The 22,490-nt window shown below is 46.5% G+C and overlaps 1 protein-coding gene across 1 annotated transcript in view; it reads right to left on the bottom strand.

Annotated features, from left to right (window-relative positions):
* klhl17 (kelch-like family member 17) overlaps positions 1–22,490 on the bottom strand; it is an 82,824-nt gene that overhangs the window by 53,992 nt on the left and 6,342 nt on the right. Inside the window, exon 4 of the mRNA XM_080214941.1 lies at positions 7,211–7,290. The gene's annotated coding sequence lies outside the window, so the exon portion shown is untranslated. The remainder of the gene's footprint in view (positions 1–7,210; positions 7,291–22,490) is intronic.

Here is a 22,490-nt window from a genome sequence, read left to right as displayed (position 1 = left end):
CACTGGGGTTATCGATTAAAGGAATGGAAGGTGGGTTTACATTGACAAGATCATGTGATAATATGGTTAATGGGGAAGGGGGAACATAGGTCTGTAGCAGAGAAAAAACAGTTTCCAGTTCTGGTTGGGTTTTGTGTAAAGACAGAGATCTGCGAGCTGCTCTCTTCACCAAATCTCTCTGAAAACTTCCAGGCTGACTACACCCCTTATAGCAAAATATAGTTATGCTTGCTAACTGTATTTAAAGTGGAATTTTAAATCTGTAAAAGAATGTTGCTTATTTGGAACTGAAATGGTGATAAGTTAGAAATTAACTCATGGTAGGAGTTAAGCTGCTTCATTTTGTTGGAGTTATACTTAAACTGTGTTGTTAAATAAAGTTTGTTTTTCTGTAAAAGATCTCAAATTTGTCAGTGGAATTACTTCTGAGGAGAAGCATTTTCTCCTTACATTTATTCCAAAATAGGAAGATTGTTCAGGCTGATTTTCTCACGTAATGTGGGATTCTGGTCCAGGGCCCTAACACTTGATGCCTTCCATGCTGAGTGCGCCCCCTATGGGCTGGAGTGTATTATCTCCAACCAAAATATTATGTCAATTTGAGTACGTTTTCTTTAAAGTTCTTTTATTGCGTCCAAGGGGCTGTTGATCAGTTTATTAATTTATTGGTTTATTTGTTTTAACCGTAATAGTATAAAAAAAGGCGAGCTCATAAGGCATATGTTCACATCCCAACATGCCCACGAGGTGAGTTTGAGACTTTTTTCCATTCCTTTCAGTACTTTAATTCTAATGAAAGAAGCCAATTCAAATGAAGTCCGACCGTTGGCCCCACATGAGGGGCGAACCAGATCCAAGCTGACAAGACAAGGAAACTCACCCCATCTTGGGCTCGATCAGATAAGATCTAAGCTGACAAGATGAGGCATTGCACCCCCTCCCAGGCTTGACCTGAGCTTCATCTTAGCTGGAAGACTGAGAAGACTTTGAAAACCTGCCTTGGTTTAACCCCATTGGCTACTCCGAACCTTTACTCTACCCTAGCCTGGGCAAACTACCATCACTGGCATCAGCAACCCCCCAGCGCAATGGGTTAGCCTCGTCCCCTGCCCGCTCATGGTTTTGCCCCTGCCAGTTAAGCGTTAAACTGCCTCATCAAGGGTGGCTCATGTGTTAATTAGTTTACTTGATTTACTCAAAAGCGTATCGAGGAAGACTGCCCGAACACCGAGTGTTGGCAAGAGAAGGCGCTAGTGAGACCGCATTTAGAATACTGCGAGCCATTTTGGGGTCCCGTATCTAAGGAAGGATGTGACAGCCACGGTGAGGGTCTAGAAGAGGTTCTCGAGAATGATCCCGGGAATGAAAAGCTTGACATAAGAGGAGCATCTGAGGACTCTGGGTCTGTACTCGATGGAGTTTAAAAGGATGAGGGGGGATCTCATTGAAACTTACAGAATACTGAAAGGCCTGGAAAGAGTGGATGTGGGGAAGATGTTTCCATTAGTGGGAGAGAGCAGGATCCGAGGGCACAGCCTCAGGGTGAAGGGACGCTCCTTTAAAACTGAGATGAGGAGGAATTTCTTCAGCCAGAGGGTGGTGAATCTGTGGAATTCATTGCCACAGAGGAGGCCAGGTCATTGAGTGTCTTTAAGACAGAGATAGAGACGTTCTTGATTGGTAAGGGGATCAAGGGTCACAGGGGGGAAAGTGGAGTAGAATGAGGTTGAGAAACTTATCAGCCATGATTGAATGGTGGAGCAGACTTGATGGGCCAAATGGCCTAATTCTGCACTGTGGGATTCTAGAACTAATTATGAAAATGAGAACACTCGAATTTTCTCTGTCACGGAAGTGTGTGACCCTTCCCCTGGTGTTGGGTCACATTCCAGAGAGAGTGAAAGAGAAAGAGGGAGCGAGAGAGAGTCAGAGAGAGAGAGAGGGAGAAAAAGAAAGAGAGAGAAAAAGACAAAGAGAGAGAAAAAGACAAAGAAAGAGAAAGAGAGAAAGAGAGAGAAAGAGAGAGAGAGAGAGGTGCATAAACATTTTTGGATTATTTCATCATGAGGTATCCCATCAAAGCAGGAATTCTATAAGCGTATTGTGATGTGTAAACTCAGCAAATCCTGATTCTTTCAAGGATTTCATTGCTGGTGACACATTCTGTGGCTGAAAATTAACTCCTTGCAGTTGGATCATTGGTTGCTGTGCTGGAAACCTTCAAAGCTGCTGGTAGCGTGAGTTTGTCCTGCTTTACTTTCTGGGGGAGATTCAAAGCACCAGTTCCGGCGAAGTCACTGCGGATATGCAAAGCTGCACAACACGTAGGCCACTGGTCAAAAGTTGCAATGGTGCCTTTGGCTTCCTAGTCAGGAATTTACGTGACTGTTCTCAGCAAGACAAGGGACTGCACTGTTGCCTCACAGCGCCACGGACCCAGGTTCAATTCCCGGCTTGGATCACTGTCTGTGCGGAGTCTGAACGTTCTCCCGTGTCCGTGTGGATTTCCTCCGGGTCTCCAGTTTCCTCCCACAGTCCAAAAGTTGGGTTAGATGCATTAGCCTGCTAAATTCTTCCCTCAGTGTACCTGAACAGGTGCTGGAGTGTGGCAACTAAGGGATTTTCACAGTAACTTCATTGCGGTGTTAATGTAAGCTGACTCGTGACACTAATTAATAAATAAATGAATAAATAAAATAGACTAGTGCAGTAATGGAACAAAGAACAATATGGCACAGGAACAGGCCCTTCGGCCCTCTAAGCCTGCACTGGCACATGACACCTTTCTAAACTGATATTTCCCAAGTCAGGATGGGATGTGGCTTTGAGGCAAACTTCGAGTTTAAGAGTTTTCAAGAGTTTATTTGTTAGTGTCACAAGTAGGCTTACATTAACACTGCAATGAAGTTACTATGAAAATCCCCTAATTGCCACACTCTGACGCCTGTTCGGATCCACTGCATGGCCAACGCACCTAACCAGCATGTCTTTCGGACTGCGGGAGGAAATCGGAGCACCCAGATGAAACCCACGCAGACACAGGAAGAACGTGCACAGCAGCGGAGTTCAAGGTGGCGGGGGGTCAAATACGCCTGCGGCTCCTGCTCTTCTAAGTGATGGAAGTTGGGAGTTTGGAAGGTGCTGCTGATGTGAGTTGCTGCAGTGCATCTTCCAGCTGGTACACACTGCTGCCACTGTGTGTCAACGGTGGAGCAAGAGTGTGTTGAAGGTGGGTGGATGGGGTGACATCCAAGCAGGTTGGTCTGTCCCTTATATAAAATGCAAACTGCATTGGCCATGTTAAATTCTCCCTCAGTGTACCCAAACAGACGCAATTAAGGCAACCACGGGATTCTCACAGTAACTTCATTGCAGTGTTAATGTAAGCCTACTTGTGTCACTAATAAATAAACTCTTAAACTCGAAGTTTGCCTCAAAGCCACATCCCATCCTGACTTGGAAAGATATCGGCCATTCCTTCACTGGCGCTGGGTCAAAATCCTTGAGCTCGCTCCCTAACAGCACTGTGGGGGTACCTACACCACATGAACTGCGGCGGTATAAGAAGGCAGCTCATCATCACCTTCTGAAGGGCAGTTCGGGATGGGCAATAAATGTTGCCCGAGGCAGTGACATTCACATCCCATGAACAAATTCAAAACATATCGATGTTTAAGAGACATCTTGACAGATAAGTGAATAAGCGGGGAATAGAGGGATACTGGCCACACAGAGGCAAAAGGTCAGTTTAGAAAGGTGTCATGTGTTGGTGCAGGCTTGGTGGGTCGAAGGGCCTGTTCCTGTGTGCTGTACTGTCCTTTGTCCTGTTACTTGGTACTGCGGATGCTGGAATCTGAAACAAAAACAGAAAATGCTGGAAAATCTCAGCAGGTCTGAGAGCATCGGTGCGGAGAGAGAATAGAGCCAATGTTTCGAGTCTGGATGACTCTTTCTGGTGCTGGTAAATCCAGGACTCGGGCACAAAACCACACCAACATAAAAGGCATAAATTTCAGGGACAAAGGACACTGCAAAATGATTGAATCATTATGAAGCAGCAAATTAACTGTAGTTATTAACTACCAAAAAAGGGAGGCACTAGCATAATGGTTTTGTCACTGGATTAGTAATCTAGAGACATGGGGTAATGTTCAACTCCCACCGGAATTTGAATTCAATAAATATCTGGAATTAAGAGTCCAATGACAACCACAAAACCCATCTGGTTCATCAACGTCCTTTTAGGGAAGGAAATCTGCCCTCCTTACCTGGTCTGGCTTACATGTGACTCTACAAGTCCTCTGGAATGGCCCAGCAAGCCACTCAGTTGTATCAAACCACACGCCGCCACCTTCTCAAAGCCAACTAGAGATGGGCAATAAATGCTGGATTAGCCATTGGGACCCACATGCCGCGAATGAATTAAAAAGGATATGGTCGATTCCAAGGATTAAACCTTGAAAAATTAAGATGGAGTGAAGATGACCTCAATAAGTTAGTATACATTATAAAACTAGAATGGCTGGAGATCCCCAATTCCAACTTTCACATTAGGTTTCCAGCTTTACAAGTCCAAGCTTGTATCAATACCATAGCAAAGGTTCTAATTCACTGTGTACTCTTGTCCATAATTCTCCTTGATCTCAAACACAGAGTGGGAACCTAGAATCCCACCCCTACACTGCAGAAGGGAGCCATTCAGCCCATCAAGCCTGCACTGACCACAATCCCACCCAGGCCCCGTCCCCGTAATGTAATATATTTACATTGCTAATTCCCTAAGGGGCAATTTAGCACGGCCAATCCATCTTAACCCTGCACATCTTTGGACTGTGGGAGGAAACTGGAGCGCCCGAAGGAAACCGGAGTACCTGGAGCAGACATAGGGAGGACATGCAGACTCCACACAGACAGTGACCCAAGCCGGGAATCAAACCCAGATCCTGGTGCTGTGAGGCAGCAGTGCTAACCACAGTGCCAACCTGCGTAATCAGTTCACTCCTATTAGCCCTTGCCCCTTATGGGTAGAGCTGCATCTCGGGTAGCTCAGATACATTTTTACCTCCCATTTCTGATTATTATTGATCCCAATTAGAACGGTACGGCGGCACAGTGGTTAGCACTGCTGCCTCACAGCGCCAGGGACCCGAGTCCCATTCCAACCTCAGGTGGCTGTCTGTGTGGAGATTGTATGTTCTCCCCATGTCTGTGTGGGCTTCCCCTGGGGGCTCCAGTTTCCTCCTCCAGTCCAAAGATGTGTAGATTAGATGGATTGGCCATGCTAAATTGGCCATGCTAAAGTGCTCCTTACTGTCAGGGGAACTAATAGGGTTAATAACTGGAGGTTAGGGCCTGGGTGGGATTGAGGTTGGTGCAAGCTTGATGGGACAGGTAACCTCCTCCTTCTGCACTGTAGGGATTCTGCGATTCTATGATTCTGATATGACTGAGTTTTTCCACTGAGTTCACCTACTTTTTTCTCTCCCTATTTTACGATAACTTTATAAAAACACACCTTCCTTCTGCTCAGATCAGAGGGCAACAGTGCTTCTGACTCTTGTACGACCTCACCGTTGGGGACCTTACACCTCAACAACTTGTTCAAGGGAAGCTGTTTTTGCTATCTTCAGCTGCTTTTGCTGGAAGGCCCAAGTTGCAAGAGCCTGGCCCACAGGACGTAAGTCGGTCCATCGGGACCCGGACCTAATGGATTCAACAGCCAGTGAGGAAGCATTGCTTCAAGAGGATAGGCTAATTCATCTTCAATTCTTCACACAAATATGACAATAATTTCACAAACAAGAGAATTCCCATATTGAAACAACACTTCTTGACAGGGTGGTCAAGGTTACGCTGTAGGAGGGAATTTCTGTTGGGGATACACATGGACAATGGTGGATGTTTTCCTGCCTGATTTATTAGCAGTGGCATTATCCCATTGAAAAGGAATATTGCAACAGCCCCATAGAGTAATAGAGGAATGTCACAGTGCGTAATTGTTTCCCACACTAGCACTGCCAACAGGAATTTATCATAGAATCCTACAGGGCAGAAGGAGGCCATTCGGTCTATCGAGTCTGCACCAACCACAATCCCACCCAGGCCCTATCGCCACAACCCCATGCATTTACCCCAGCTAGTCCCTCTGACACTGAGGGGCAATTTAGCATGGCCAATCCGCTTAATCAGCACATCTTTGGACTGTGGGAGGAAACCAGAACACCCGGAGGAAACCCACGCAGACACGGGGAGAATGTGCAGACTCCCCGCAGACAGTGATCCAAGCCAGGAATCAAACCCGTGTTTCTGGCGCTGTAAGGCAGCAGATGTCCTCACAATCCGGGGCGAAGTTTACCATCCCACTTACCACAGGGATCGAAGTGGGCGAGCGGCGGATCATGGAAAGGTCCATTGACCTTGGGTGGGATTTTCCAGTTTCAAGGCGAGCTTGGCTGGAAAATCCTGCCCTACACGTGCTGTAGTTCATGGAGGAGAGCATGTCATAATGACATTCCGACCTCAAGCTCCGCTCTTCATAAACAATGAACAAAGCCCACTTTTCCTCTTAAACCAGCCTCCCATCCATTGCCTCTGTCTACACTTCCTGCTGCCTTGTCAATGCAGCCAGCATAATTAAGGACCTCCATGCACCGCAGACATTCTCTCTTCCACCTTCTTCCGAGGGGTAAAGGGCACAAAAATCTGTGGTTACATACCAACTGACTCAAGAACAGCTTCTTTCCTGCTGCTGTCAGACTTTAGAATGGCCCTACCTCGCATTAAGTTGATCTTTCGGTACGCCCTAGCTATGACTGTAACACTACATTCTGCACTGTCTCATTCCCTTCTCTATGAACGGTATGCTTTGTCTGTATAGCATGCAAGGAACAATACTTTTCATGGTATGCTAATACATGTAACAATAATAAATCAAATCAAAAAAAAATCACAATGCTCTATACAATTGCATAGAAACATTCCTGTTCCTAGACTTAAATTCTTTCACTAGAGGGAGACTGGGGTGCGTGCAGTTAAATGGGAAGACTTTCAGCTCATGGTTACTAGTTAACACGCAAAGCAAGCCAGCTCCAAATTTAATGTTAACACGTATATACAAGCAAATCATAAATCACTCCTGCCGTTGCTTAAGCAACCAAAATGCTCAAAGGTTCGGCTTGCTTGAAAGGGTGGCAGCACTTACCATTCTCACCTTCCAGAAGTTTCTTCAGTGAGAGATCCGCCTCGGAAGATGTTCGATCAGCGAGGTTTAAATTTACGAAACGAGGAAGTCTGAAAAGCAGAGAAGTGAATTGGACAGTTTTAAAATCCGGAAGCTATCTCATGAAAATTTTCTACCGCAAAATGCAAAAATTAGTTTTCTTTTCTCTGTTTTTATTTTTGGAAGTCAGGCCACTCTTAAGCCAACAGCTAAACATCCTGGTGCTGTTAGAAATGCAAACATGTTAATGTATAAACACACCATTCGGCAAACAGTGACTACTTTGCAAACTAAACAACAGAAGGTTAGTCCAACGTCACAAAGAAGTACAGTCCCTGTTGTTGGACAAGGAACCACTACAGTCTTTCTGTCTCCCCAAACAACATGCAATTGATCTAAGGAGGGGGATATCGGCCCTCTGAGCTGAAATAAGGAGAATCTTCAAATCGGCTAATCAAAAGGTGGATCCTTCAAACCCAACAGCACTCTCGGAACATGGAAGCAAGGCTTTGCTCATTGAATGGAAGTGCCTTCAATATCCCATGCATCCCAGACATTCTCTCTTCCACCTTCTTCCATCGGGAAAAAGGTACAAAAGTCTGAGGTCACATACCAACCAACCTGATGCAATGCAGAAGGAGGCCACTCGGCCCATCAAATCTGCACCAACTGCAATCCCAACCATGTTCTATCCCCATAACCCGTGACAAAAGACTCAAGGACAGCTTCTTCCCTGCTGCCAGACTTTTAAATGGTCCTACCACATATTGCTCTGATCTTTCTCAGCATCTTGGCTATGACAGCAACACTATATTCTGCACCCTCTCCTTTCCTTCTCCCTTATGTACTCTACGCACAATTCAATTTTCAAGTTTGCTGACGACACCACCGGGGTGGGTCAGATCTCAAACAATGATGGGACAGAGTGCAGGAATCAGACAGAGAATCTGGTGAACTGGTACGGCAACAATCACCTCTCCCTCAATGTCAACAAAATGAAGCAGATTATCATCGACTTCAGGAAGCACCAGTGAGAACTCGCCCCTGTCTACATCAATGGGGGTGAAATAGAAAAAACTTGAAGCTATCGACCATTAGGTGTCCAGATCACCAACAACCTATCTCGGCCCGCTTATGCCGACACTGTAGTTAAGAAAGCCCACCAACACCTCTACTTTCTCACAAGACTAAGGAAATTTGGCATGTCAGCTACAACTCTCACCAACTTTTACAGATGCACCATAGAAAGCATTCTTTCTGGTTGATTCACAGCTTGGTATGGCTCTTGCGCTGCCCAAGACCGCAAGGAGCTACAAAAGGTCGTGAATGTAGCCCAATCCATCACACAAACCAGCCTCCCATTCATTGACTCTGTCTATATGTCCCGCTGCCTCGGCAAAGCAGCCAACATAATTAAGGACCCCATGCACCCAGGACATTCTCTCTTCCATCTTCTTCTGTTGGAAAAAAGACACAAAAGTCTGAGGTCACGTACCAAACGACTTTTCCCCTGCTGCCATCAGACTTTTGAATGGACCTACCTCGCATCAGGTTAATCTTTCTCTACACCCTAGCTATGACTGTAACGCTACATTCTGCACTCTCTCGTTTCCTTCTCTATGAACGGTATGCTTTGCATAGTGTGCAAGAAACAATACTTTTCACAGTATCCCAAAACAAATGACAATAATAAATCAAATCAAATCAATATTGAGGAACAGTCTAGTTTATGCATTGTGCCCTTGGTGAGGTTCAGACCCAAGTAGACCTAACCAGCCGCATAACTATTGCTGATAGAGTGATACCACAGGAATCGGAGAGGGTGCGGGGCGGACCATGGAAAGTTCTGTTGACCTTGGGCAGGATTTTCCGGGATCGGGGCGAGCGAGGCAGGAAAATCCCACCCCTATTAGGCTTCAAAAAGCTCATACTGTTGTCCCAGCAACCAATTTTACGAAGAAAACAGCGACCCACTTCGATTCTGCAAGGAGGCCATAGGGAGTGGATTGGTTCGACTGTGAACATGCAGGCACTGGGCAAAGATGAGAGGACGTATCACTGAAATCACAGGTGAAGAAAGTACTGCCTCTACTTTCCATGTGCTGGTCGCACCAAGGCAACAACTGTGTACAATGTAAACAGAATCTTGCCAAGAGTGTATCATATCTGAACATGTTCAGTTGAGTAGCAGCCAGCACTATGGGCAACGCTAAGGGATATTCTAATCTGAGTCACCCAATAACATATGACAGTAATAGCATCCTTAGTATGGTATTATGGTAAATGTCCAGAATTACATGCTATAATCCTCTTACCTAACTAATCTCCAATATTGAAAAACAAAAATGACATCCTGACAATTAGGACATTTAAGTGTAGAATTGGAGGATTGACAATTTATATAAAATAATACAGTATCAAACTCCCACTGCGAGGGCAGGCTTTCCCTTTGACTCACCTAGTTTGCTAACACTTGCTCAGTCCTGGGGGGTCACACTCCGACCGTCAGCAGTGCTCCTTGCTGCGTTTTCAATCTAGCGATCCCGCTACGACCACAGTGGTTAGCACTGCTGCCTCACCGCGCCAGGGACCCGGGTTTGATTCCCGGCTTGGGTCACTGTCTGTGTGGAGCCTGCACATTCACCCCGTGGGTTTCCTCTGGGTGCTCCGGTTTCCTCCCATGGTGTGAAAGATGGGCTGGCTAGGGTGCATTGACCTGAACAGGCGCCAGAGTGCGACGACTAGGTGAATTTCACAGTAACTTCATTGCAGTGTTAATGTAAGCCTTACTTATGACTAATGAATAAACTTAACTTTAACTTTATTACCAGTCAGGCAAATGCAGCAGGCACCCCACTATTGCAGAGACCCTTAAAGGTGTGTGGCACCAAGGACAGAACTTGCCTCCTGTCACCTGCCTCCGCATGAAGTCTTTGCTTTGATACAAAATAACTCCCTGACACTTACTCAAAAATCAAAACATAACAATTTAATTACCTAACAGTGAACAAATTAACCAAACTATCAACTATTCCCAAATAAAACAAGATTCTAGCAGAATGCTGTTAAAATAAATGCAATTACAACCAGATTTTGTCTCTTCTGGAATATTCTGGATCTTCTCTGTTGATTCTTCTGTCTGGAACTTCTTTCTTCTTTGATACCTTTGCTATCCAGATGGCACTTACTCTTAAGTCATAGATGAAGCAATGAGAGCCAGTGATTCTCTCTCCCTTGAGAGCTGACAGCCATCTGGCAGATGGCAGTTGATCTCCCCAGTTTATCCCACTGCCTCCTTTCTTTTATACTCATGATGACATATCAATATTTCCCACAACAGGATTGGTCTTAGGTCATCAAAATCATCAGATTCAAATTTAATAAGTTCTTGGTATCTAAGTGCCCGATTCAAATTGATTGGTTAAATTCAAAAGCCTGTTGTCTTGGTTAAAAACTGCTGCTTGGCCTTTTGATACAAATGTTTCAGTTTGGGTTCTCTGTGTACTAGCATTTTAGATCTCTAAGCACAGAAAAAGCACCACCTTTGAATGGCACCACAAACACCAAATTCTAACTTTCTCCCAATCTATAACTACTCTACCCAAATTCACAACAGTTGGAGGTAACCCTCCCTACAAACTTCAATGATGACTTTGTGACACTTTCCCCTTTTGCTGTCACATCCCTGTGAGGTTAGACTTTGCCATGTTCTGCTATTCAAACCAGCCGGTCAGAATATGAAGTGTGGGTTTTAAGAGCATTACTGAGGCCATTACAGGGTAGCACAGTGGTTGGCACTGCTGCCTCATGGCGCCAGGGACCCAGGTCGATTCTGGCCTCAGGTCATTGTCTGTGTGGAGTCTGCACATTCTCCCCATGTCTGCGTGGATTTCCTCCAGGTGCTCCAGTTTCTTCCCACAGTCCAAAGATGTGCAGGTGAAGGTGGACTGGCCATGTCTAAATTGACCCTTAGTATCTAAAGATTAGGTGATGAGCCATGGTGAATGTGCAGGAGTAGGAGGATAGACAGGTAGTTAGCCCTGAATAAGGTGTTCTTTCAGAGAATCAGTGCAGGCTCGATGGGCTGAATGGCCTCCTTCTGCATTGTAGGGATTCTATGGTAAATCAGTTTCTTTTGGCATCCTTTGAGGAATTGCGGTATAATGATACCAATGTCTCACTGCTTGACAATGCCTTTCATAGTCAATGTGTAGTATTTTGTTTGATGTCTCTCCTGTGAAGTGCTTTGAAATGTTTTATCATATTAAAGCCGCAAGATAAATGAAAGTAATTGTTGGAGGGAATGACACAGTGTTTAGCACTGCTGCCTCACAGCGCCAGGGAACTGGGTTCAATTCCAGCCTCGGGTCACTGTCTGTGTGGAATTTGCACATTCTCCCCGTGTCTGTGTGGGTTTCCTCTGGGTGCTCCGGTTTCTTCCCACAGTTCAAAGATGTGCAGGTTGGCTGCTAAATTGTCCCTTAGTGTCAGAGGGATTAGCAAGATAGATACATGTGGTCATGGGGATAGGGCCGGGGTGGGATTGTTAAGTTTAAATTTATTTATTAGTGTCACAAGTAGACTTACTTTAACAGTGCGGTGAAGTTGCTGTAAAAATCTCCTAGTCGCCACACTCCAGCGCCTGTTCGGGTACACTGAGGGAGAATTTAACATGGCCAATGCACCCTAACCAGCATGTCTTTCAGACTGTGGGAGGAAACTAGAGCACTCAAAGGAAACCCATGCAGACACAGGGAGAACGTGCAAACTCCATACAGACAGTGATCCAAGCTGGGAATCGAACCTGGGTTCCTGGTGTTGTGAGACAGCAGTGCTAACCACCATGCCGCCCACAGTGCCGGATAAAATTCCATTAAAGGACTCCTGGAGACCAGGTATTTCAGGGTGGGGTTCAGTTGCTGCCTTCTCCATAATCTACAGACCCAATGTACACAGAGTATGTTAGCTAGAGGATGAACCCCACAAAAACGGTGGACGCTAAAGAGATTAAGCAATTCTCACAGGCAAGTGGAACTCTGTGCTATTCATCCAGATGTGGGAAGAGGAGTAACGAAGTGTGCAGTCAATTGCAGCAGCCGACAGGAACAGATCCAAGAAGCACCATCAAACCTAACACTCGCACAGCCTTCGTTTCTCTCCAGGGACAGCGCCATGGGAAAGTACTTATCGGGCGAGCTGTTAAACCGAGACCAATGTTAGCCGTTGTTGACTTGTCATGGTTGACTTGCCGTCAGATGGACGTAAAGAATCCCATGGCGTGATCTGAAGAGGAACAGGTTCTCCCAGCGCGCAGGCTGCAATTGATTCTTCCGTCAACACCTTCACAACAGATTAAGTGAGTTGCAGCGTGCAAACTGGCTGCACATAATGACTACACGTCAATAGGAATTCAATGGCTGCGAAATACTTTAGGGATGTCCTCAAGGTGCTATATAAATGCAAGTCCATTGGTTCATTTCTCCCTCCCCCCCTCCCAACCCCTTTCAGTCTGGCTTCCTGATTCTATTTTGCACTCTTCATTGATTGGGTCTGGATTTGTCAGCTATCCGAGGGAAGAAATGTCAGGTTAACGAGGGGGCACTGCACAGAAATTGCTGAGATTCGGTGCCCGTAAAGTACACTTTTGTCAGATAAGAGCATTAAAGTTCTTGGAGCCGAGACGGATCCAGATCAGTCATAACCTCACTGAATGGAGGACCATGGAATGGTAGAATGGGGCGTTCCTACTCCCCCACTGCGAATGAATATTATCTCCTCTGCTTCGATTAAGACTCAATAAAGAGAGGAGATTTTGCTTATTACCTGATTCATCATTATTCATGGGAGTAGCACAGGTCAGCTCTGGTGCTGTATCTCTACTGCCTATAAGTAGAAAACCAAAGTCATTTCTTTCACTAAAGAGGAAAGATACAGAAAACTAAGGCCAGAATTTTACTGCCCTGTTCTCCACAGGAATCGGAGTGGGCAAAGGGCGGATCACAGGAAGGTCTGTTGACCTCAGGCGGGATTTTACAGTTTCGGGACAAGCGAGGCTGGAAAACCTCGCCCTAATTCTCAGAAGTTGTGGGTCCACCAGATTTTGATGCAGAGGCAACTGAGACTGGTTTTCCCCATATAGACACAGGGGGAACATGCACTGTGCCACCACGGTGGATAAATAAAACCTGGGTTTCTAAATACTCATGACTTTAAATGTCATCGATTAGGTCTCAGCTGGAATATTGTGAAGAATTCTTGGTACCACACTTCAGGGAAGATGCATAGACTTTAGGAAGGATGTGACGGAGTTTCACCAGGAAAGAGAGCTTTCAGTTATGAGGAGAGGTCGGAAAAAGTTCATCTGGTTTTCCTTGAAATGAAGATAATGAAGAGGTCATCTGGTAGAGATTTCCAAGATGATTCCTGGAGTGATAGGATTGTTGTGTGAGAAGAGATTGGATTGACTGGGCCTGAATTCAGTGGAGCTGAGGAGAATGAGAGGAGATCTCTTGAAATGCTGACAATCTCAGAAGACTAAGGAAATTTGGCATGTCAGCTATGACTGTCACCAACTTTTACAGTTGCACCATAGAAAGCATTCTTTCTGGTTGTATCACAGCTTGGTATGGGCTCCTGCTCTGCTCAAGACCGCAAGGAACTACAAAAGGTCGTGAATGTAGCCCAATCCATCACGCAAACCAGCCTCCCATCCATTGACTCTGTCTACACTTCCCGCTGCCTCGGCAAAGCAGCCAGCATAACTAAGGACCCCCACGCACCCCGGACATTCTCTCTTCCACCTTCTTCCGTCAGGAAAAAGATACAAAAGTCTGAGGTCATGTACCAATCAAGAACAGTTCCTTCCCTGCTGCTGTCAGACTTTTGAATGGACCTACCTCGCATTAAGTTGATCTTTCTCTACACCCTAGCTATGACTAACACTACATTCTGCACTCTCTCCTTTCCTTCTCTATTAATGGTATGCTTTGTCTGTGTAGCGCACAAGAAACAATACTTTTCACAGTATGTTAATACGTGTGACCATAATAAATCAAATCAAAAAGTGCTGGACAGACTGGATGCAGGAATGATGGCCGGGATTCTTCCAGATTCGTGTGAAAATTGGAGTAACTCCTGCTGGATTTTTCAGGGTGATTTTCAGATTGGCCGGGGTGGGGGTTGGGGGCGGTGGTGGGGGTTTGTTTTAAGAACAAGGGGTTCAGAGTCTCAGGTTTCAGGGTAGCCATTTAGGACTGAAATGTGGTGAAACCTCTTCACTCCAGAGGGTGGTGAAGCTGTGGAATTCTCTGCCACAGAAGGCTGTGGTGGCCAAGTCACTGAATGCATTTAACAAGGAACATGGATACTTAAGCTTGAACATTCTGAAGTTACCAAAGCTTTATAGCGGTTATTTATTAACCAACTTCTAGGTCTAAACCTGAGCTTTGAGGAAAGGAAACCATTGTCTTTAAGAGGCATATTGCCCGTTACATTCAATCATCTTACAGTATTTTACAGTGTGGATAATCTCAGGGTTAAAATCTTCGAAGATAAGACTCATCTTGAGACACAAAGTCTCATCTTTGACTCAATGTTAATACTCTCGACTCTGAGTCAGAAGGTTCAAGATTCAAGTCCTACTCTTAAAGACTCAAGAGAATAGAGAAGTAGGCCATTCGGATGCTCCAGCCCGCTCCACCATTTAGTAAGATCGAGTTCCACCTTCTCAAGCTACCCCCTTAGTATCCAAAACTTACCGATATCGCTCCTGGGTTGACTCAGTGTACAAAGCCTCTCCACGTGACACAATTCCGAAGCTTTGCACGTGAAGTAATTTCTCCTCATCGGAATCCAACGTAACTGACCTTTACCCTGAGGCTGGGAGAAGCTTCCTCCCCAGCGTCCAGCATGCCAAGTCCCAAAAGTTATACACGGGGTTACTGGGATAGGGTGGAGTGAGGAGCCTGGGTGGGATGCTCTCTCAGGGAGTTGGTGCAGACTCGATGGGCCGAATAACCTCCTTCGAGACTGTAGGGACTGTATGAGTTGAGACGGTACAGTGAAGTAGGTTGGTCTCTGGGGATGAGGGCTGTCCTCTGATGAGAAGCTGGGTCTTTAATCTCTGCAGTTTGGAAGAATAAAAGCCAGATTCTCCAGTCCTGCTGCAACCAATGGAGATTTGGCTGAGCGCAAAGTTCTCCGTTCTTGCTGGAAGGGAACGAGATTGGAGAATTCTGGCCATAATCTCAGGATCAAATGCTGATTTAAGGCTGAGACGAGGAGAAATTCCTTCTCTCAAAGAGTTGCGGAACTTTGGAACTCTCTATGCCAGAGGGTCACGGTTGTGCCATCACTGAATATATCTAAGCCAGAGAGAGGCTAGCCTCCCAGGGACTGGGAAGCAGGCTAGAAAGTGTAGTTTAAGTGTGAAAGATGTAAACTTGTAAATGTTGATGTTCAGATTTGGATATATTTATACAAGAAACACGAAAAGTTAATATGTATGCAAGTCTGAGGTCACATATTATCTGACTCAAGAATCATAGAATCATTTGAAACCTTACAGTGCAGAAAGAGGGCATTGAGTCTGCACCAACCACAATCCCACCCGGGCCCTACCCCACATGCCTACATATTTACCCACTAATCCCTCTAACCTACATATCTAAGGACACTAAGGGGCAATTTTTAGCATGGCCAATTGACCTAACCTGCACATCTTTGGGCTGTGGGAGGAAACTGGAGCACCTGGAGGAAACCCACGCAGACACAAGGAGAATGTGCAAACTCCCCACAGACAGTGGCCCAAGCCAGGAATCGAACCCGGGTCCCTGGAGCTGTGAACTGCTAACCACTGTGCTACCATGCCACCCAAGAACAGCTTCTTCCCCTGCTGCCATCAGACTTTTGAATGGACTTACCTTGCATTAAGCTGACCTTTCGCTACACCCTAGCTATGGCTGTAACACTACATCCTGCACCTTCTCCTTTCCTTCTGCCCTATATACTCTATGAATGGTATGCTTTGCCCGTATAGTGCGCAAGAAACAATACTTTTCACTGCATCCCAATACATGCGAGAATAATAAAGCAAATTAAAATAAGCAATTAAGAAGGCAAGTGACATGTGGGTTTGGAAACCCAAGATTAGCTATGATCACATTAAATGGCAAGGCAGATTAGATAGGCTGAATGGTCTTCTCCTGCTCCTAAAGTAAAAAGTTTATTTATTAGTCACAAGTAAGGCTTACATTAACACTGCAACAAAGTTATTGTGAAAATCCCCTAATCACCACACTCTGGTGCCTGTTCGGGTCAATGCACCCTAACCAGCACGTCTTTCAGACTGTGAGAGGAGACCGGAGCACCCGGAGGGAAACCCACGCAGACACAGGGAGAACGTGCAGACTCCACCCTGGCACAGTGAGGCAACAGTGCAGCCCAAGACTTGCCAAGCTCACTCTCTGAGTTTCATAACTAGCTATTTATATTCTGCCTGAATGTATTTCTCTATCTAGGTGGTGCTTTTTTTGGTGTTTTTTTTCCTAAGTCTCCCTACCAAGAGACTTCGACTAGGCATCTGGTAGATATCTCGTGTGTTAACAAAACTTTATGGTGAGATGTCAAGTTAAGCTCCACTTGCCGCCATTTCGAAGAAGAGTGGTAGAGCCCTCCCTGTGTCCTGACCAATATTTATTCTTCAATCAGCATAATTCACAATAGATAACCTGTTGATTTAGTGTAGAGGTGGCTGTGGGAGCTTGCTGTGCATAAAATGGCTGCCATATCCCCCTCCTGCCCCTCATTAGCTGCAAAAGTCTGAATAACGGGGATGTGAAAGGCCCTATAGAAATGCAAATTATTTCTGAATGACAATTGGAAAAAAAGAGAAAGGCCATCCTATCAAATGGAACAAAATCTCCCAGGATATTTAATCACCGGATCCTTCGGAAAAGCGTAACAGTTGCTATCTGTTCAATGAGGAACAAATATAGCTGGTGTTCCAAATTCCCAATTGTAGAATAGAATAGAATCCCTACAGTGCAGAAGGAGGCCACTCGGCCCATTGAGTCTGCATCGACCACAATCCCACCCAGGCCCCATTCCCATAACCCTCGATATTTACCCCGCTCATCCCCCGGACACTGGGGTTAATTTAGCACGGCCAGTCAACATCACTCGCACATCTTTGGGATGTGGGAGGAAGCCAGAGGAAACCCATGCAGACATGGGGAGGGCGCGTTTCCAGCTTCAGCACTGGGGAGTAAAATTTCAAATACTAACGTTAGCACATTGGTGCGGCAGCTGTCATGTTGTATCTGACCACATCATCGTTGCCCCATTTTTTGTTTTTTTTTTGCCTATTGCTCACGGCTAATTCCCCAGTGGCACAGAAACGTACGTTGCCACAGATGCAAGAAGCTTATGTACGCTGCCAATGTGAGAGTGATCCCAGAATAGAATAAAGAGTCACCTTCATGAACATGCAGAGAGGAGAGACACGGGCTAAAACCCAGCAGACATGAACGGAAACAGAGGCAAGGTGTGAAATAGAGCAGAGGAAACCGCTTGCAGAAAGCAGACAAAGTGTCAACATCAGAACTATGCTCATAGGGGAAAAGTAAGAAGTCTCACAACACCAGGTTAAAGTCCAACAGGTTTATTTGTAATCACGAGCATTCGGAGCACTGCTCTTTCATCAGGTAATCCAGGTGAAGAAGGAGCAGTGCTCCAAAAGCTCGTGCTACCACATAAACCTATTGGACTTTAACCTGGTGCTGTGAGACTTCTTACTGTGCTCACCCCAGTCCAACACCGACATCTCCACATCACAGGAGAAAAGAACATATTAAGAACATAAGAACATAAGAAATAGGAGCAGGAGTAGGCCATCTAGCCCTTCGAGCCTGCCCCGCCATTCAATAAGATCATGGCTGATCTGTCATGGCTCAGTTCCACATTCCCGCCCTCTCCCCATAACCCTTAATCCCCTCTCTTATCAAAAACCCATCAACCCGCGTCTTAAAAATATTTAGCGAGGTAGCCTCCACCACTTCAACGGGCAGAGAATTCCAGAGATTCACCACCCTTTGAGTGAAGAAATTCTTCCTCAACTCCGTTCTAAACCACCCCCCCTTTATCTTGAGGCTGTGCCCCCTAGTCCTACTATCCTTTCTGAGCGGGAAGAGTCTCTCCACCTCTATCCTATCCATCCCATTCATCATCTTATACGTCTCAATGAGATCTCCCCTCATTCTTCTAAACTCTAACGAGTACAAGCCTAGTTTCTTCAGCCTCTCCTCATAGCTCAACCCCCTCAACTCCGGCATCAGCCTAGTAAACCTCCTCTGCACTCCCTCCAAGGCCAAAATATCCTTGCGTAAGTACGGCGCCCAAAACTGCACACAGTACTCCAGCTGCGGCCTCACCAATGCCCTATACAGCTGCAGCAAGACCTCCCTACTTTTATATTCAATCCCCCTCGCTATGAAGGCCAGCATCCCATTCGCCTTCCTGACCACCTGCTGCACCTGCAAGCTGGGTTTTTGCGACTCATGCACAAGGACCCCAAGGTCCCTCTGCACCGTCGCCTGCTGCAGTTTTTCGCCACGTAAGTAATAATCCTTCCTACCATTATTCCTACCAAAGTGGACCACCTCGCACTTGCCAACATTAAATTCCATTTGCCATTTCCTGGCCCATTCGCCCAGCCTATCTAGATCCTTCTGCAGACTCTCCACAAAGGCAAGACATTTATCCAATGACACTGAGTAATTAATTATGAAACTGTAATGCATTTGGCACAGTGGTTAGCGCCGCTGGCTCACAGCTCCAGGGACCCGGGCTCGATTCCCTGTTTGGTTCACTGCCAACCCCCTGGATCCCCTCCACCCCCTGGACCCCCGCTATCCCCTCCACTCCCTGGATCCCTCTCCACCCCCTGGACCCCCGCACTGTCTGATTCTCATGCTGCTTCTTTCATATTCAGTACTGCACAAGTCAAAACTCTCCCCCAATTAAATGTTCATTGTCTTCAATCCCGGACAGAAACTCCATCCCGTTCCTCAGGCAATGAAGCTGAACCAAACTGTCCACAAACTCCATGTTGCAGTTCTGCCTCCCCATCTCAGTGACATATTTACCCCCCTACCCCGCTCATCAAGGTGAGTCTCTGACCACCTCTCCGTGCAACTGGAAAGACTGCCTATTTCCACCTCTGTGGCTTCACCCAGTTCTGAACCTGCCTCAACTCATCTGCTGCGGGAACCCTCACCCCGACTTCTGCTACTTTTAGACTTGACTCTGCTGGCGGACATGCCATCTTCCACAACCCCCCCCTCGACCCACCTGCCTCCCCCTTCTGGGCCGCCTCTCCCAACCTTGAACTCCTTCAAAACTGTTCCCTGTATCCAACTTGTTGCCAATCCCACTCAGAATCACCTCTGCAATTGCTGACTTACGTTGGCTCCTGGCCTGGTAACACCTCGATTTTAAAATTTGCATTTCCTTTCCAAATCTCTCCATGGCTCCTCATCTTTGATACTTCCTCTAGCCCTACAAGCCATTGGCATTCCTACCCACCTTCAATCCGGAATTTTGTTTGTGCATTCCCAATTTCCATCATTCCACCACTGGTGGCTGTGCTTCAGCTACCTGTGGATGGCACAGTGGTTAGTGCCATCCAGGGGCGCAGGTTCAATTCCAGCCTGGGGTGACTGTCTGTGTGGAGTTCGCACATTCTCCCCATGTCTGCGTGGGTTTCCTTCGGATGCTCCGGTTTCTTCCCACAGTGGAAAAACGTGCAGGAGAGGTGAGTTGGCCATGCTAAATTGCCCCTTAGTGTCCCAAGATGCGTAGGTTATGTGGATTAGCTAAGGGAAATTTTCGGGTTACAGGGATAGGGCAGGGGGAGAGGGTCTGGGTAAGATACTCCATCAGGGAGAGTCGGTGCAGACTCAATGGGCTGAATGGCCTTTTTCTGCACTGTAGGGATATTATGGGCAGAATTCTCTGAAATATGCTGGTTTAGAAGTTGGAAATTCCTGCCTGATTGTCAATGGGGTTTCACATTCTCCACAGCTCACCCATTAAAATTCCAGTGGAGGGCAGGAAGGGGAAATTCTGGCCTATGATTCTACGAACCTAGGCCCCGAATTCTGCAATTTCCTTCCTTTCTCTCTCTCCTTTGAGACATCCTTTTTGACCAAGACTTTCTCCACCTGTCCTTTTAGCCATTGCCGCTCTGGGCATTTCCAGGATATTTTGGGATTCTACCCAATGCAGTACAGAAATCACTCTCCCTCAGGCCCTCTCTTTACCTCCTCTAACTTCCCCTTCCCCACCCAAAACACCCCATGAACAGAAGGACTCCCCCTTTTCCTTTTCTTCCCCCTGCCCCCAACATCCACCACTCCACACAAATAAAAGACTAACATGAATAAAAATGGGAAAGATCCAGGGGATAAGAAGCCACGATGGACTCCGTGCTGGGAGGGGGGACTTTGCACTGGGGGGGGGGGGGGAGGGGGGACGTCGCACAGGGTGGGAGAGGGGGCGGGCACACTCCGGGGCAGGGGTGGGGGGGGGTGCTGGAGGGGAGACTCTGCACCAGGGTAGGGGCGAGGGTGAACTCTCTGTGCTGGGGGGGGGGGAACTCTTTCTGCCAGGGGGCGGTGGGCTTTCTGTGCCTGGGTGGGGGGGGCCTTTCTGTGCTGGGGTTTGGGGGGGAATCTCTCTGTTCTGACGGGATCTCAGTGCTATGTGGTGGGGGGGGCCTCACTATGCTGGCGAGGGGGCACTCTCAGTTCTGGCGGGGGAGGGGGGAATTTATCCTGGGGGGCTTCTCCCTGTGATAAATCTCTATGAAATATATCTGTGCAACACAAAGGAAGGCACGGCACTTTCTAACTTATGCAGCCCACATGAGCCTGTTTAAGTAAATTACAGTCGGCCGTAAGACCCTCACTGTTCTGCCGTTACATTATGCTTCCCAGGCTTAAGGACAGAGAATGGCACAGTGCGTCTCATGACAAATAAGCTTGGAGCCTCTGTGAATTCTGACACTTCCCAAACATCAATTGCTTTGGTGTCTTTGAGCAAGGACGGCAAAGTAACTGGTGGCACAGTGGTTAGCACTGCTACCTCATACCGCCAGGGACCTGGGTTCGATTCCAGCCATGGGTCACCGTCTGTGTGGAGCTTGCACATTCTCCCCGTGTCTGTGTGGGTTTTCTCTGGGTGCTCCGGTTTCCCCCTACAGTCCAAAGATGTGCAGGTTAGGTGGATTGGCCATTCTTAGTTGCTAATTAAGTGTCAAGGTGACTCGACTAGCAGGGTAAACACGTGGGATTATGGGGATAGGGCCTGGTTGGGATTGTAATCAGTGAGGATTCGATGGGCTGACTAGCCTTCTGCACTTTGGGGATTCTATGATTCACTGAAACATCCACTGCAGTCTGGAGGGAGCACTGCACTGTTGAAGGTGTCCTCTTTTGGATCGGATGCTAAACCCGGGCATCCCTCTCAGATGGTGAAAGATTTTGTGGCACAATTTCATACGAGGGAAGAACTGGCCAATGTTTATCCGTGAACCAACGCGGCTAAAACAAGTTAACCATTATCATACTGTTGTTTGTGGAATTTAGTACTACAATTCCTACACTACAACAATCACAACACTTTTACAAGAACTCAAATAAAAATAGAAAAAGTGTTGAAGATACTCATCAGTTCCTGAAGCATTTATTTTTTCATTAATTCGTGGGACGTGGGCATCGCTGGCTGGCCAGTTGCCCAGAGAGCAGTTAAGAGTCAACCACGTTGCTGTGGCTCTGGAGTTACATGTAGGCCAGACTAGGTAAGGACAGCAGATTTCCTTCCTTAAAGGACATTAGTGAACCAGATGGGTTTTTTTTACAACACTTGACAATGGTTTCATGGTCATCAGTAGATTCTTAATTCCAGATAGTTTTTACTGGAGAAGCGATGGCCTAGTGGTATTATTGCTCGAGTATTAACCCAGAAACACAGCTAATGTTCTGGGGACCCAGGTTTGAATCCTGCCACAGCAGATGGTGGAATTTGAATTCAATAAAAAATATCAGGAATTAAGAATCTGGTTTCATGGTCATCAGTAGATGGGATCGTGCTAGATTAATGGGCAATTGTGTGCTGTGGGTCCTCAGCACCTGACTAAAAATGGGAAAGAAAATGCAGATTGGGTGCGCACTTTGCGGAGCAACCTCTGTCCTCTCCACAAGCATGATCCCCA

This window comes from Carcharhinus amblyrhynchos, chromosome 30, assembly GCF_965287045.1.
Source record: "Carcharhinus amblyrhynchos chromosome 30, sCarAmb.v2.hapA, whole genome shotgun sequence".
In the NCBI taxonomy this organism is placed as follows: Eukaryota; Metazoa; Chordata; class Chondrichthyes; order Carcharhiniformes; family Carcharhinidae; genus Carcharhinus; species Carcharhinus amblyrhynchos.
Note: the sequence above shows the minus strand (reverse complement) of the source record. Positions and strands in the feature narration are given on the sequence as shown.